At 39.5% G+C, this 18,677-nt stretch overlaps 1 pseudogene; it reads left to right on the plus strand.

The window, feature by feature from the left end:
* The first annotated feature begins 11,857 nt into the window (after nt 1-11,857).
* Nucleotides 11,858-12,732, plus strand: LOC100460837 (cell division cycle protein 27 homolog; annotated as a pseudogene).
* Nucleotides 12,733-18,677: the final 5,945 nt, after the last annotated feature.

The following is an 18,677-nucleotide window of genomic DNA, read 5'->3' on the forward strand; positions in this document are numbered from 1 at the left end:
TAAGGTTCTACTCTGTGAGATTAATACACATGTCAGAAATAAGTTTCTCAGAATGCTTCTGTCTATTTTTTATGTGAAGATATTTCTTTATCTCCATAAGCCTCAAAACGCTCAGATATATCCCACTGCAGATACTACAAAAAGACGGTTTCCAATCTGCCCAATGAAAAGAAAGCTTCTACTCTGTTAGAAGAAAGCACACATCATAAGAAAGTTTCTCAGAATGTTCTGTCTAGTTTTTATGTGAAGATATTTCCTATTTCAACTTAGGCCTCAAAGGGCTGACAAATATCCCTTTGCAGATTCTACAGTAAGACAGTTTCCAAACTGATCAATGAAAAGAAAGGTTCAACTCTCTGCAAGGAATGGACACATCACAAAGAAGTTTCTCAAAGTTCATCTGTTTAGTTATTATGTGAAGACATTTCTTTTTCACCGTAGTCCTCAAACCACTCAGAAATATCCCGTTGCAGATTGTACAAAAAGACAGTTTCCAAACTGCTCAGTCAAAGCAAAGGTTCAACACTGAGATGAATGCACACATCACAAAGACGTGTCTCAGAACGCTTCTGTTTAGTTTTTATGTGAAGATATTTCCTTTTTCACCATAGACCTCAAAGGACTCCAAATATCCATTTGCAGATTCTGCAAAAAGAGTGTTTCCAAACTGCTCAATCAAAAGAAAGTTTAAACTCTGTGAGATGAATGCAAACATCACAAAGCAGTTTCTCAGAATGCTTCTGTCTAATTTTTATGTGAAGATATTTCCTTTTATCATGGGCCTTAAACTGCTCACAAATATCCCTCTGCAGATACTACAAAAAGACTGTTTCCAAACTGCTCAATCAAAAGAAAGATTCAACTCTGCAAGATGAAAGCACTCATCAAAAAGAAGTTTCTCAGAAAGCTTCTGTCTAGTTTTTATGTGAAGATATTTCATATTTCAACAAAGGCCTCAATGGGCTTAGAAATATGCCTTTGCAGATTGTCCAAAGAGACTCTTTCCAAACTGCTCAATCAAAGGAAACGTTCAACATGTGAAATGAAAGTGCACATCACAAACAAGTTTCTCAGATGCTTTCTTTCTATTTTTAATATGAAGATATTTCCTTTTTCACCATACGCTTCAGTGGGCTCAAACATATCTCTTTGCAGATCCTATAAAAGGCCTCTTTCCAAACTGCTCTAACAAAGGAAAGTTTCAACTCTGTGAGGCGAAATCACACATCACAAATAAGTTTCTCAGAAAGCTTCTGTCTAGTTTTCATGGGAAAATATTTCCTATTTCACCTTAGGCCATAAAGGGATAACAAATATCCCTTTACAGAATCTACAAAAAGACTCTTTCCAAACTGCTCCACCAAAAGAAAATTTCAACTGTATGAGATTAATGGATGCATCACAAAGCAGTTTCTCAGAAAGCTTCTGTCTAGTTTTTATGTGAAGATATTTCTTTTTCACCATAGGCCTCAAACATCTAAGAATTATCCCTTTGCAGATTGGACATAAAGACTGTTTCCAAATTTCTCAATCAAAAGAAATTTTCAACTCTGTGTGATGAATGTACACATCACAAAGAACTTTCTCAGAATGCTTCTGTCTAGTTTTTATGTGAAGATATTTACTTTTTCACCATAGGCCTTAAACCACTCCCAAATATCCCTCTGCATATAATACAAAAAGACTGCTTCCAAACTGCTCAATGAAAAGAAAGTTCAACTCTGTGGGATAAAAGCACACATCACAAAGACGTTCTTCAGAAAGTTTCTCACTAGATTTTATGTGAAGATATTTAGTTTTTCACCACAAGCCACAAAGCACTCCAAATATCCATTTGCAGATTCTTCAAAAAGACTGTTTCCAAACGGATCAATCAAAAGAAAGTTTCAACTCTGTGAGATGAATGCAAACATCACAAAGAAGTTTCTCAGAATGCTTCTGTCTAGTTTTCTGTGAAGATATTTCCTATTTCACCATGGCCGTCAATGGGTTCACATATATCCTTTCGCAGATTCTACAGAAAGACTGTTTCTGAACTTCTCAATGAAAAGAAATGTTCAACTCTGGAAGATGAATGCACACATGAAAAAGAAGTTTCTCAGAATGCCTCTGTGTAGTTTTTATGCTAAGATATTTCTTTTTTCACCATAGACCTCAAACCACACAGAAATATCCCTTTGCAGATTGTACGAAAAGATGGTTTCCAAACTGCTCAATGAAAAGAAAGGTTCAGCTCTGTGACATGAATACGCACATCACAAAGAAGTTTTTCAGAAAGCTTCTGTTTAGTATTTAAGTGAAAATATTTCCTTTTTCACCATAGGCCTCAAATCCCTCCAAATATCCTTTTGCAGAATCTACAAAAAGAGAGTTTCCAAACTGTTCAATGAAAAGATAGATTCAAATCTGAGAGATGAAAGCACACATCACAAAGAAGTTTCCCATAATGCTTCTATCTACTTGTTTTGTGAAGATATTTTCTATTTCAATATAAGCCTCAAAGGGCTCACAAATATCCCTTTGCAGACTCTACAAAAAAGACAGTTTTTGAACTGCTCCATGAAAAAAAAGTTTCAACTCTGTGAGATGAATGCACAAATAATAAATTAATTTCTCATAATGCTTCTGTCTAGCTTTTATGTGAAGATATTTCTTTTTCACCATAGGCATAAAACCGTTCAGAAATATCCCTTTGTAGATTCTACAAGAAGACTGCTTCCAAACTGCTCAATCAAAAGAAAGGTTCAACCCTGTGAGATGAATGCACATATAACAAAGAAGTTTCTCAGAAATCTTCTGTCGTGTTTTTATGTGAAGATATTTCCTTTCTCAACATAGGCCTCAACGTGATCCAAATATCAATTTGCAGATCCTACAAAAAGACTGTTTCCAAACTGATCAATCAAAACTAATTTTTAACTCTCTGAGATGAAAGCACACATAACAAAGAAGTTACTCAGACAGCTTTTCTCTAGTTTGTATGTGAAGATATTTCCATTTCACCTGAGGCCATAAAAGGCTCAGAAATATTCCTTTGAAGGTTCTACAAAAAGACTATTTCCAAAGTGCTCAATCAAAAGAAAGGTTCAACTCTGTGAGATGAATGCACACATCACAAAGAAGTTTCTCAGAATACTTTTGTCTAGTTATTATGTGAAGATGTTTCCTTTTTCACCATAGTCTTTAATCACTCAAAAATATCCCTCTGCAGATACTACAAAAAGACTATTTCCAAACTGGTCCATCAAAGAAAGTTTCAACTCTGTGAGATGAATGGACTCATCACAAAGAAGTTTCTCAGAATTCTTCTGTCTAGTTTTATGTGAACATATTCCCTTTTTCACCATAGGACTCAAATTGTTCCAAATATCCATTTGCAGATTCTACAAAAAGAATGTTTCCATACTTCTCAATCAAAAGAAAGGTGAAACTTTGTGAGACGAAAGCACACATCACAAAGAAGTTTCTCAAAAAGCTTCTGTTTACTTTTTATATGAAGGTATTTCCTTTTGCACAATAGGCCTTAAACTGCTCACAAATATAACTCCGCTTATACTTCCAAGAGACTTTCTCCAAATTGCTAAATCAAAAGAAACGTTCAAATTTGTGAGATGAATGCACACATCACAAAGAAGTTTCTCAAAATGCTTCTGTCTAGTTTTCATGTGAAGATATTTATTTCTCACCATTGGCCTCAAACCACTCTGAAATATCCCTTTGCAGTTTGTACAAAAAGACTGTTTCCAAACTGCTCAATGAAAAGAAATGGTCAACTATTAGAGATGAATGGAAATGTCACAAATAGTTTTCTCAAAAAGCTACTGTCTAGTTTTTATGTGAAGATATTTCCTTTTCCTCTATAGGCCTCAAAACGCTCCAAATATCCATTTGCAGATTCTACAAAAAGACTGTTTCCAAACCACCCCATAAAAAGAATGGTTCAACTCTGTGAGAGGAAATTGCACATCACAAAGAAGTTTCTCAGAAAGCTTCTATCTAGTTTTTATGTGAAGATATTTCTTATTTCAACATAGGCCATATGGGGCTCACAAATATCCATTTGCAGATTCTAAGAAAATACATGTTCCAAACTGCTAAATCAAAAGAAAGATTCAACTGTCTGAAATGAAAGCTCACATCACAAAGAAGTTTCTCAAAATGATTCTGTCTAGTTTTTATGTGAATATATTTCCTTTTTGACCTTAGGCCTCAAAGCTCTCCAAATATCCATTTGTAGACTCTTCAAAAAGACTGTTTCCAAAGTGATCAATCAAAAGAAAGGTTCAACTGTGTAGGATGAATGCACACATCACAAAGAAGTTTCTCAGAAAGATTCTATCTAGTATTTATGTGAAGATATTTCCTATTTCTCCATAGGCCTAAAGGGGATCACAAATATCCCTTTGCAGATACTACAAGAAGACTGTTTCCAAACTGCTCAATGAGAAGAAAGGATCAACTCTGTGAGGTGAATGCACAGATAAAAAAGAAGTTTCTCAGAATGCTTCTGTCTAGTTTTTATGTGAATATATTTCTTTTTCACCACAGGCCTGAAACCACTCAGAAATATTCCTTTGGAGATTGCACAAGAAGAATGTTTCCAAACTCTTCAAAGAACAGAAACGTTCAACTCTTTGATATGAATGCAAACATCACAAAAAGTTATCTCTAAAAGCTTCTGTCAGGTTTTTACGTGAATATTTAGTTTTTCAGCATAGGCATCAAACCGCTCACAAATATACATTTGCAGATTCTATACAATGACTTGTTCCCAAAGTGCTCATTGAAAAGAAATTTTCAAATCTGTGAGATGAAAGCACACATCACAAAGAAGTTTCTCAGAAAGTTTCTGTCTAGTTTTTAGGTACAGATACTTCCTTTTTCACCTTATGCCTCAAAGCGCTCCAAATATCCATTTACCAATTCTACAAAAAGAGTGTTTCCAAACTGCTCAATCAAAGGAAACGTTCAACTCTGTGAAATGAAAGCGCACATCACAAAGAAGTTTCTCAGAATGCTTCTGTCTAGTTATTATGTGAAGATATTTTCTATTTCACTATAGGACTCAAAGGGCTCAGAAATATCCCTTTGCAGATTCTACAAAAGGACTGTTTCCAAACTGCTCAATCAAAAAGAAGGTTTGCAAGCATCACAAAGAAGTTTCTCAGAAATCTTCTGTCTAGTTTTTATGTGAAGATATTTCCTATTTCACCATAGGTCTCAAAGGGCTCAGAAATATCCCTTTGCAGATTCTATGAAAAGACTCTTTCCAAACTACTGAATGAAATGAAAGTTTCAAATCTGTGGGATGAATGCACACATCACAGAGAAGTTTCCCGGAATGCTTCTGTCTGATTTTTATGGGAAGATATTTCTTTTTCACCATAGGCCTCAAACCACTCAGAAATATCCCTTTACAAATTGTGCAAAAAGACTGTTTCTAAACAGCTCAATGAAAAGGAAGATTCAACTCTGGGAGATGAATGCAAACATCACAAAAAGTTTCTCAAAAAGCTTCTGTCTGGTTTTTATGTGAAGGTATTTCCTTTTTCACCATAGGCCTCAAACTGCTCACAAACATCCCTTTGCAGATTCTACAAAAAGACTGTTTCCAAACTGCACAATGAAAAGAAAGGTTAAACTCTGTGAGATGAAAGCACACATCACAAAGAATTTTCTCAGAATGCTTTTGTATAGTTTTGTGTGAAGAAGTTTCCTTTTTCACCATAGCAATCAAAAGAATGGTTCAAATGTGTGGGATGAATGCACACATCCCAAAGAAGTTTCTCAGAAAACTTCCATTTAGTTTTTTGTGAAGACATTTCCTTTTTCACCATGGGCCTCAAAGCACTCCAAATATCCACTTCAGATTCTACAAAAAGAGTGTTTCCAAGCTGCTCAATCAAAAGAAAGGTTCAACTCTGTGAGGTGAAAGCACACATCACAAAGAAGTTTCTTAGAAACCTTCTGTCTAGTTTATATGTGAAGATATTTCATATTTCAAAATAGGCCTCAAAGGGCTCAGAAGTATACCTTTGCAGATGCTACAAAAAAAGAGTGTTTCCAAACAGCTCTATCAAAAGAAATATTTAACTTGGTGAGATGAATGCACACATTACATAGAAATCTCTCATAATGTTTCTGTCTAGTTTTTTTGAGAAGCCATTTCCTTTTTCACTATAGGCCTCAGTCTGCTCATTAATAGCCCTCTGCAGATACTAGAAAAAGAGTCTTTCCAAACTGCTCAATCAAAATAAAGGTTCAAATCTTTGAGATGAAAGCCCACGTCACAAAGAAGTTTCTCAGAAAGTTTCTGTCTAGTTTTTATGTGAAGATATTTCCTATTTCACCTTAGTCCTCAAAGGGATCACAACTATCCCTTTTCAGATTCTACAAAAAACTCTTTCCGAACTGCTTCATCAAAGGAAAGGTTCAATTCTGTGAGATGAATGCACACATAAAAAATTAGTTTCTCAGAATGCTTCTGTCTTGTTTTTATGTGAAGATATTACTTTTTCACCATAGGTCTCAAACTGCAAACAGATATTCCTTTGCAGATTGCACAAAAAGTATGTTTCCACACTGCTCAATGAACAGAAAGTTTCAACTCAGTGAGATGAATGCAAACATCACAAAGAGTTTTCTCAAAATACTTCTGTTTAGGTATTATGTGAAGATATTTACTTTCTCACCATAGGCCTCATACTGCTCACAAATATCCCTTTGCAGATTCTACAAAATGACTTGTTGCCAAACAGCTCAATGAAAAGGAAGGTCCAAATCTGAGATGAAAGCACGCATCACAAAGAAGTTTCTCAGAAGTTTCTGTCTAGTTTTTATGTGCAGATATTTCCTTTTTCACCATAGGCCTCAAAGCACTCCAAATATCCCTTTGCAGATTCTACAAAAAGAGTGTTTCCAAACTGCTCAATCAAAAGAGAGGTTCAACTCTTTGAGATGAAAGCACACAGTACAAAGAAGATTTTCAGAAAGCTTTTGTCTGGTTTTTATGTGAAGATATTTCCTATTTCACCATAGGCCTCAATGGGCTCACAAATATCCCTTTGAAGATTCTTCAAAAGGACTCTTTCCAAACTGCTGAATCCAAGGAAAGTTTCAACCCTGTGACATGAATGCACACATCACAAAGAAGTTTCTCAGAATGCTTCTGTCTAGTTTTTATGTGAAAATATTTCCTGTTCATCATAGGCATAAAACGTTGCAAATATCCATTTGCAGATTCTACAAAAAGACTGTTTCCAACCTGCTCAATCAAAAGAAAAGTTCAACTCTGTGAGATGAAGGCACACATGACAAATAAGTTTCTCAGAAAGCTTCTGTCCAGTTTTTATTTGAAGATTTTCCCTATTTCACCATAGGCCTGAAAAGGCTCACAAATATCCTTTTGCATATTCTAAAAAAGGACTGTTTCCAAACTACTCAATCAAAAGAGAGGTTCAAATATGTGTGATGAATGCACACATCACAAAGAAATTTCTCAGAATGTTTTTGTCTAGTTTTTATGTGAAGATATTTCTCTTTCACCACAGGCCTCAAATGGCTCAGAAATATCACTTTGCAGCTTGTACAAAAAGACTGTTTCCAAACTGCTCAATCAAAAGAAAGTTTCAACACTGTGAGATGAATGCACACATCAGAAAGAAGTTTCTCAGAAAGCTTCTGTTTAGCATTCATGTGAAGATATATCCTTTTTCACCATAGGCTTCAATGGGCTCAGAAATATCCCTTTGCAGATTCTATAAAAGGACTGTTTAGAAAACTGCTTAATCCAAAGAAATGTTCAACTCTGTGAGTTGAATGCATACATCTCATAGAAGTTTCTCATAACGGATCTGTCGAGTTTTTTTTGTGAAGATACAACCTTTTCAACCATAGGTCATAAACTGCTCATGAGTATCCCTCTGCAGATACTACAAAAAGACTGTTTCCAAACTGCTGCATCCAAAGAAATGTTCAACTCTCTGAGTTGAATACACCCATCACAAAGAAGTTTCTCAGAATGCTCCTGTCTGGTTTTTATGTGAAGATATTTCCTTTTTCACCATGGGCCTCAAAGTGCTCCAAATATCCATTTACAGACTCTACTAAAAGAGTGTTTCCAAACTGCTCATTCAAAAGAAAGGTTCAACTCTGTGAGATGAAAGCACACATCACAAAGTAGTTTCTCGGAAAGCTTCTGTCTAGTTTTTATGTGAAGATATTACCTATTTCACCGTAGGCCATAAAGAGCTCACAAATATTTTTTGCAGATTCTTCAAAAAGACTGTTTCCAAACTGCCCAATCCAAAGAAAGGTTCAATCTGTGAGATGAATGGACACATCACAAAGAAGTTTTGCAGAATGCATCTATCCAGTTTTATGTGAAGATATTTCTTTTTCATCCTAGGCCTCAATGGGCTCAGAAATATCCCTTTGCAGATTCTAAAAAAGAACTGTTTCCAAACTGCTCAATCTAAAGAAAGGTTCACCTCTGTGAGTTGAATGCACACATCACAGAGAAGTTTCCCAGAATGCTTCTGTCTACTTTGTATGTGAAGGTATTTCCTTTTTCACCGTAGGCCTCAAACCGTTCATAAATATCCCTCTGCAGATACAACAAAAGGACTGTTTCCAATCTGCTAAATCAAAAGATAGGCTCAACAACGTGAGATGAATGCATGCATCACAAATAAGTTTCTCAGAATGCTTCTGTCTAGTTTTAATGTGAAGATATTTCCTTTTTTCACCATAGGCCTCAAAGCACTCCAAACATCCATTTGCAGATTCCACAAAAATACTGTTTCCAAGCTGCTCTATCAAAACAAAGGTTCAACTCTGTGAGATGAAAGCACACATCACAAAGTAGTTTCTCACAAAGCTTCTGTCTAGTTTTTATGTACCGATATTTCCTATTTCACCACAGGCCTCAATGGACTCAAAAATATCCCTTTCAGATTCTACAAAAAGAGTGTTTCTGAACTTCTCAATGAAATGAAAGTTTCAACCCTGTGAGGTGAATGCACACATAAAAAAGAAGTTTCTCAGAATGCTTCTGTCTAGTTTTTATGTGAAGATATTTCCTTTTTCACCATAGTCCTTAAACCATTCACAAATATCCCTCTGCAGATACTACAAAAAGACTGTTTCCAAACTGCTCCATGAAAAGAAAGGTTCAACTCTGTGAGATGAATGCACACATAAGGAAGAAGTTTCTCGGAATGATTCTGTCTAGTTTTTACGTGAAGATAATTCTTTTTCACTACAGGCATCAAACGGCTCAGAAATATCCATTTGCAGATTGTACAAAAATACTGTTTCCAATCTGCTCAATCAAAAGAAAGGTTCTGCTCTGTGATATGAATCCAGGCATCACAAAGAAGATTCTCAGAAAGCTTCTTTTTGTGTTTTGGGAAAATATTTCCGTTTTCACCATAGGCCTAAAAGAGCTGCAAATATCCATTTGTGGATTCTACAAAAAGACTGTTTTGAAACTGCTCAATCAAAAGAAAAGTTCAACTCTGTGAGATGAAAGCACACATTGCAAAGCATTTTCTCAGAAATATTCTGTCTAGTTTTTATGTCAAGGTATTTCCTGTTTCATAATAGGATGTGAAGGGCTCACAAATATCCATTTGCATATTTTAAAAAAAGACTGTTTCCAAACTGCTCAAAGAAAAGAAAGCTTCAAATCTGTGAGAGGAATGCACACATCAGAAAGAACTTTCTCAGAATGCTTCTGTCTAGTTTTTATGTGAAGATATCTCTTTTTCACCTTAGGTCTCAAATGGCTAAGAAATATCCCTTTGCAGATTTTACAAAAAGACTGTTTCCAAACTGCTCAATAAAAAAAAGTTTCAACACTGTGAGATGAATACACACAACAAAAAGAAGTTTCTCAGAAAGCTTCTGTTTTCTTTTTATTTGAAAATATTTCCCTTTTAACCATAGGCCTCAATGGGCTCAGAAATATCTCTTTGCAGATTCTACAAAATGACTGTTTAGAAAACTGCTGGATCCAAATTACAACATTATGGCTCACACACTGCAGCCTCAACCTCCCCAGGGTTAGGCGATTCCTCAAGGGATCCTACAGCCTCGGCCTCCCAAAGTGTGGGGGTTACAGGCGTGAGCTACCAGCACCCGGCCTGAGTTAATACATCTGATCTCACTACGTCTTAACCACACACCCATGAAGAACTCAACTCAAGAGAGAGTTGGCAAGAGACTCTCAGCATTCTCTCCCGAAAGCAGTGAGGTGGATGGCAGACGTGTGTCCCGAGCTCCTAGGGTTTTAGGTGACCATGTGAAGAGGAGAGATTTCCAATGTTTCCAGAGAGGCATGAGCCACAGTTATTCGGGGCATCGGAACACGAGATGGGGTTTCTGACAGCAACTTAATGTCCAGGAAGGTCCAGAATCTGCCAAGGCCTATGTCCCAGGGTGGGGCCAATGGAACCCAAGGTAGAGGGAGTCAGCGGTCCTCACAGAGAGGACTCCAGCCCTAGGCTCCGCTGTGCAGACCAAATCAGAAGGAAGAGAGTCCTTCGTCCTACATGCCACATCCCTCCACTGAACATGGGAGTGGATCTGTTTCCCAAATATAAGGTGACTTTCGCTTTGCAATGGATCACAAGGGGTCAGGCTTTCCAGAGGCAGCAGGATAAAGAAGTCATTCTGGCTCGGCCACCCCCATCCCCCGGTAACTGGTGAATTTAAATGAGCCGAGGCTGGCCGGGCCAGAGCCGCTACGGGGGGAGGGGGATGGGTGGGGTGGGGGTTTCCTAAGGCACTGCAGAAATTGGGCCTTTGCCTCGAGGATGACAGTGCTGCAGGAACCCGTCCAGGCTGCTATATGGCAAGCACTAAACCACTATGCTTACCAAGATGGGGTTTTCCTCACAGAACGCCTTTATGCAGAAGTACACTCAGAAGAAGCCTTGTTTTTAATGGCGACCTGTTCTTACCTCCCAGGAAAGGCCTATAAAGCATATAGACTCTTGAAAAGACACAGTAGTCCTACACCACAATGCAAATACCTGCTTGCAAAGTGTTGTGTTGATCTCAGTAAGCTTGCAGACTGGGAACAAATCTTATCTGGTAGAGTGTTTATTAAGCAGAAAAGCCATGATGATATTGTTACTGAGTTTGGTGATTCAGTTTGCTTTCCCCTTCCATTGTTGGGACGTGTATATTGCAAGACAGATCGGCTTGCTAAAGGATAAGAATATTACCAAAAGAGGCTTAGTTTAAATCCTTTCCTCTGGTATCCCTTTGAATCATTATGTGAAATAGGTGAAAAGCCAGATCCTGACCAAACATTTAAATTCACATCTTTACAGAACTTTAGCAACTGTCTGCCCAACTCTTGCACAGCACAAGTACCTAATCACAGTTTATGTCACAGACAACCTGAGACCATTCTTATGGAAACACCCCAGGACACAACTGAGTTAAACAGAGTCAATTTGGAATCTTCCAATTCAAAGTATCCTTGAATACAGATTCCCCAGTGTCTTTTATTGATTCAGCTGTAATTTCACCTGAAACTGTCCCACTGGGAACAGGAACTTCCATATTATATAAACAGGTTCAAAATAAACCAAAAACTGGTCGAAGTTTATTAACAGGACCAGCAGCTCTTAGTCCATTTACCCCACGTTTTGGGATTTTGCCATTAGAAACCCCAAGTCCTGGAGATGGATCTTATTTACAAAACTACACTAATACACCTTCTGTGATTGATGTGCAATCCACCAGAGCCCCTTCAAAAAAGTCTGTTGCCAGAATTGGCCAAACTGGAGCAAAGTCTGTCTTCTCGCAGAGTGGAAATAGCCGAGAGGTAACTCCAATTCTTCCACTAACAGAAAGTTCTGGTCCATAAATAACTACAACACCTCAGGTAATGAGCCCCACTATGACATCTCCCCCAAATGCACTGCATCGAAGAAGTTCATGACTCTTTACTAGTGACAGTTCCACAACCAAGGAGAATAGGAAGAAATTAAAAATGAAGTTTCCACCTAAAATCCTAAACAGAAAAACAAAAAGTAAAACTAATAAAGGAGGAATAACTCAATCTAATATAAATGACAACCTGAAAATTACAAAATTGGACTCTTCCATCAATTCAGAAGAGGAAATATCCACAATCACACCCAGATTCAGGCTTTTAATCTACAAAAAGCAGCAGCAGAAGGCTTGATGAGCCTTCTTCATGAAAGGGGGAAAGGTTATTTATCTTTATGTTCATACCACTGCAAAGAAGCTATAAATATTTTGAGCCATCTACCTTCTCACCACTACAATACTGGTTGGGTACTATGCCAAATTGGAAGGTCCTATTTTGAAATTTCAGAGTACATGCAAGCTGAAAGAATATTCTCAGAGGTTAGAAGGATTGAGAATTATAGAGTCAAAGGCATGGAAATCCACTCTACAACACTTTGGCATCTTCAAAAAGATGTCGCTCTTTCATTTCTGTCAAAAGACTTAACAGACATGGATAAAAATTAGCCAGAGGCCTGGTGTGCTGCAGGGAACTGTTTCAGTCTGCAACGGGAACACGATATTGCAATTAAATTCTTCCAGAGAGCTATCCAAGTGGATCCAAATTATGCTTATGCCTATACTTTATTAGGGCGAGAGTTTGTCTTAACTGAAGAAATGGACAAAGTGTTAGCTTGTTTTCGAAATGCTATTAGAGTCAATCCTAGACATTACAATGCATGGTAAGTGGTAATGAATTGTAAAGACAAAGTCTTGTTGATGGTGCTGGTAGTCACTGATTTTTCTTGTTAGATAGCTTTTTATTGTCATGAATTTTGTTACTAATACTTAGGAATGGTACATACTGGTCAATAACTTCAAACTAACTTTTTTTATGAAATGTATGTCTTTAACAAACTCTTCAGTTAACTAATGATAATATAATACGTGTTGCTTATACTCAACAGTTTCAGTCTTCTACAAAACTTTTGCAGATACTGTAGTTGTGTTTTGTTTCTTTGCTTGTTTAGTTTTGTTACTTGATTTGTTACTTTTTCTTCGAACACAAAATTGCTGATTGGGACAAAAAGTGCTTGGGAAATTGGAAAGGAATAGCATAATTCACTTATTGGATAATAGAAAAAAACACTGAAAAAGTTCACTAGTTGCTTTTTGACAATGTTCCAGTTTATTGAGTCACTATTAAGAACTTAATGTATCCTTTATTTAGCAGTATCTCAGTTTTACTTTTTTGTATTTGTGTATAAGTAGACACATAGGAAATTACTACCCAGGTCATATTGTTATCAACCGAATAACATATGAAAAAGTTTGGTCCTACTTCTGCCTCAACACCATACTTACTGTTGACATTTATTGTACTTCTCTGGACTGACTTAAAAGTTTAAATATCAAGAGAAGGCCAGGCATGGTGGCTCATGCCTGTCATCCCAGAACTTTGGGAGGCCAAGTCGGGCAGATCACAACGTCAAGAGATCGAGACCTTATGGTGAAACACCGCCTATATTAAAAGTACAAAAATTAGCTGGGCATGGTGGCAGGTGCCTGTAGTCCCAGCTACTCAGGAGGCTGAGGAAGGATAATCACTTGAACCCGGGAAGCGGAGGTTGCAGTGAGCCAAGATTATGCCATTGCACTCCAGCCTGGGTGACAAAGTGAGACGCCGTCTCAAGAAAAAAATAAAATAAAAATAAAATAAAATAAAATAAATATCAAGAGAAAGTATAATTCTGAAGTAGTAATTCTGCGGAAGCTTTTTTGTCAGATACGGTTAACTTTGGGGTTAGTTATTATAGCAGTTGGGTTTTAACACTTGATTTGCTTCTAAATCTAAAGCATTATATTACTAAAATGTCTTTTGATTTGTGATTATGTTGTTTAATGGATTATATATCATTTTGCAGTAGTAGTTGCAGTGCCTGAAAGATTGCCAAAAAAATAGTGCTAGCTATTGCTGACCAATGTAACAATCAACTTGCCAATATTGCCATCTCTTCCAATAGCTATGTTCTCCATAATATTTTAAGAACTCAGTTCTTCATAAGGCTTGTGTTGTTTTTGATTCTTTCCCAAGTCTGGTGGATCCTTGCGCTGTTCTTTTTTAAATGTGTATTGTCTGTCCAGCTATTCTGCAGGAGTCATATTCTTAAAAACCTTAATCATATCAAAAATTGTGTTTAAAGGAGGATTATTCAGACTGGCATGCTTTTAGTAGGAAGAGTTTAAATGCTGACATATTTAGGTAACTCTAAATACTGAGCAACTTTATTCTATCTACAAAATAGATAGCCTTTCTTTTCTTTTCACTTTCACTATCATTTAATACCTTTTCTTCATCTATAACACAATTATAACGATATACAAAGCCACTCAAATAAAGCAGATATATTGTGCTTTAAAAAAAAATAAGTCATTATATGGCACACAATGAGGTGTGACTCAAATCTAGAATCTCCAGTGAAAACCAATGAAACAGGGTCAAATCCCGTGTCTACTAAAAATAAAAAAAGAGCCAGGTGTGGTGGTGCTGAGGCAGGAGAATCACTCTAACCCAGGAGACAGAGGTTGCAGTGAGCTGTGATCACACCACTGTACTCCAGCCATGGAGGGACAGAGCAAGACTCCCGCTCAGAAGCAAACAAACACAGAAAGCCGATAAAGTTGTTTAACTCAACGTATCAGGCTCAGGTCTCTTGACAGGATACATCCAGCACCCAGGGAAACGTTGATGGGTGGGATGGAATCTATTTTGTGGCCTTAAGGAAGGGTTTGAGAGACAGTCCCACAAACGTGATGGCCTAAAGAAGCTGCTCCGCCCAAGAAGCGATATTCATTTGTATCCTGTAGCCACACACGAGGGAGAATCAGGCTCTCTACAGACCCCCAACCCCCAACCCACCCCCCCAACCCACGCCCCTGCTTCGTGAAATGAGCTCTCACTCCATCAGGCTCTATTCAGGCCGTGTGGTTTTGTAACCTCCAGCGTGTGTGCCTGGGTTGTGGGGTGGGGTTGGGGCGGCTGTGGACAGAGGAGGGGAAAAAGTGGTGGTGTCCCATGGGTGCCCAGTACGTGGGACGTGGGTGGGGTGGCCAGAGCCTAGGGATCTCATTGCCTGTCAGGACATCTCCCCTCCTGGTTCCCTTTCTGACCTATGCTCCACATCTCTGCAGTTCAGTGGGGATCTTGTGGGTGGAAGTCACCATCCCTTTGGACTTTAGCCGAGGAAAGCCGGGCTGCCAAGAGTCTCCCCGCAGTTGGGGCCTTGGGCAGGCTCACAAGGATGCTGAAGGTAACTGTTGGTGACAGTGATGTAAGTTGGAGGCCTCGGGCCAATGCAGAGGTATCCATTTGACCTCAGTGGGACAGGTCAGCTTTGTGGAGTCCCGTGCTTCCTTCCAGAGACTCATCCAGTGCTAGCAAGCATGGTCCCGAGGATCCCAGCTCCCAGCAGAAGCACTTTTGTTCCCACAGAATCCTGGGCAGGAAAGTTCTCAGCAGGTTTAGACCTCCTAGCCAAAAAGCCAAAGCAACTTCTGGGATTTTTTTTCAAAGAGCCAGTGGTTCCACAATGGGCCATGGGTAGTTGTGGAAATGGAGAGAAGTGTTTGTAGATACATATTTCAGACAGAACGGACAGGGCTTGGTCATAGGTCATGAAGGACATGAGCAGATGCACATTGAGAAAACCCTCCCAGCATCCTAGGTGAACAGAGGTATGATTTTTTTAGACAGTTGAGCTAGATGCAACCCCAGATTTTAGGGTTGGATCTTTATTAATATGTAGTATCTATGAGGTATCAAAGTCCAGAAATCAACTCTCCAGTTCTGTACAGCATTTTGTAGGGAGATCAAATTTGGGATGTCTAAAGTTAAGAATTCAGGCTGTGGTAATGGATTAAATTAGATGTACTTGAACTTATTTTGCCAAGAAAGAGAGGGCGGGAGATAGAGAGAGCCAGAGAGTGAGCGAGCAAGAGAGAGAGACAGACACAGAGACAGAGACGGAGAGACAGACAGAGAGACACAAAGATACACAAAAAGAGAAAGACAGAGAGAGACAGAGAGATAAAGACACAGAGAAAGACACAGATGGAAAGAGACAGAAAGAAACTGAAAGACAGACAGAGACAGAAAGAGATAGAGATAGACAGAGAGAGAGACAGACCGAGAGGCAGCCAGACAGGCAGAGAAAGAGTAAGACAGAAAGCAGACACACACACACACAGAGACAGAGACAGTTGGAGAGACAGAGAGAAAGAAAGAGAGAGACAGAGGGAAAGAGACAGAGAGAGAAAGAGACAGACAGAGGGAGAGACAAAAACAGACAGAGAGAGACAGACAGAGACAGAGACAGAGAGAAACAGACAAGGAGAGAGAGACAGACAGACAGGAAGAGAAAGACAGTAAGACAGAAGACAGACACAGAGAGAGAGAGACAGAGAGACAGAGACAGAGAGACAGACAGGCAAAGAGAGAGAAAAAAACAGACAGACAGGGAGAGAGAGAGACAGACAGGGAGAGAGAGAGAGAGATACTGACAGACAGGCAGAGAAAGAGAATAAGACAGAAGACAGACAAAGTGAGAGAGACAGAGAGAGAGAGACAGAGACAGTGAGACAAAGAAAGAAAGAGATACAGACAGACAGACAAAGAGACAGACAGAGAAAGGCGAGATGGACAGAGAGAGACAGAGAGAGAGAAAGAGAGAGAGGCAGGCAGAGAAAGAAAGAAAGAAAGAAGACAGACACCATGAGAGAGACAGGCAGAGAGAGGGACAGACAGAGACAGAGAGACAGAGAGAAAGAAAGAGACAGACAGAGATAAAAACAGAGACGGACAGAGAGAAACAGACAGACAGGGAGAGAGAGAGACAGACAGGCAGAGAGAGAGAGACAGAAAGGCAAAGAAAGGGAGTAAGACAGAAGACAGACACAGTGAGAGAGACAGGCAAAGAGAGAGAGAGAAAAATAGACAGACAGGCAGAGAGAGAGAGAGACAGAGAAAGAGAGACAGAGAGACAGAGAGAGGAGGAGGAATGACGTGGTCAGGAAATAATTACACATATTTTATAACGCTTTTGATTCCGTAAAGGGTGGCCGGAGTGTGCTTTGAAAACAACAACAACAGCAACAAGAGCAGCAGCAGCAGCAGCAGGAGCAGCAGCAGCATTCGCTTATGGATTTCTAGAAAATAAGATGTTCTGAAGTCAACATCAACCGGCTCTCACTACACGTTGAGAGACTCACAAAAGCGCTAGTTAACAACAGGAGAAAACAGCAGCTAACATGTCTTGGGGAAAAGATACGTCTTCCTGAAAATTAGGGATTTCTACTTCACCTGAAAAGAAATACATACGAAAAAGGAAAAACAAGAACAAAACAAAACAAAACAACAAACACGGGCCAAGGCACCATCCCTGGAAATCTTAAGTGAGCAAAGTATTAGTTTTCAGAAAACGTTTCTATTATGGGCAAATACTAAGAATGCCCAGACTAGAGCTGTGACGCCATTCCCATTGTGAAACTATACTGGCTGGAGGGCGGAGAAACTAAAACATCATGTTAAAAGGTGATGGAGACCCAGCCAGGGTGAAGCTTTCCTAGGGAGGGAGGCCTGAGGAGGGAGGTGGGGGGAAAAACCCCACAACAGCAGGCCCGCCCGCTTGCCCACACGGGTCAAGGGATATGCCATCGGTCTGAGCTCCCTCCAGGAAAGTGGGACCGTGCCACCCCCATCTTCAAAAACGGTGGCCACTGAGTGAGGCCTGATGACCACCGTTGCAAATGTCAGCCTGGCAAGAATGAGATTGCCAGTAACGGGTGGGGGAAGGGGAGAGAAGAGGGAGGCACACCAGCAAGGCTCAGGAAGGTTTCCAAGCAGGGTGTTGGGAGGCGGGGGGTGGGGGGGTTTGGGGGGAACCCGCCTAACTGACTCACTAAATGAAGGTAAAGGGACGTGGGTAGTGGGGGGAGCCGGGGGGCAACTTGAAAATTAAAGTGACCCCTCCTAAAACCCAAGTAGAAGAGTCTATGTGCATGAAAGAAACCAACACACAAAGAAAACTAAAGCGCTGATAAAAGAACAATAGGGCCCCCGCCAGGGCGAAGGTTCCCTAGGCAACCAGGGAGAGAGGGAGGGACCTCCAGAAGGGAGAGAGAGAAACCCGTTGCCCAGGCTTAGTGAAGTAAGAAAGACCTCCCTCCATATCACCTAGACTTTCAATAACAGTGGCCGCTAGATGACGCCCGAAGACAACCGATGCATGGAAAAGAATGCATTTATTTATTTATTTATTTATTTATTTATTTATTTGTTTGTTTATTTGTTTAGAGACAGAGTCCTACTCACTCTACAGCCCGGGCTGTAGTGCAGTGGCATGATCTCGGCTCACTGCAGTCTCCGCCTCCCAGGTTCAAGTGATTCTCCCACCTCAGCCTCCCGAGTACTTGGCATTACAGGGGCATACCCCACCATGCCCGACTCAGTTTAGTATTTCTTGTAGAGACGGGGTTTTACCGTGGTGGCAAGGCTGGTGTGGAACTCCCAACCTCAAGTGATCCCCCGACTCGGCCTCCGGAAGTTCTGGGATGACAGACGTGAGCCACCACGCCCGGCCTTAACCAGGTATTTTTGAGTCGAGGAGCTTATCACAGAAATACGAGAAGTAGGG

This window comes from Pongo abelii, chromosome 16 (assembly GCF_028885655.2).
Source record: "Pongo abelii isolate AG06213 chromosome 16, NHGRI_mPonAbe1-v2.0_pri, whole genome shotgun sequence".
Lineage (NCBI taxonomy): Eukaryota > Metazoa > Chordata > Mammalia > Primates > Hominidae > Pongo > Pongo abelii.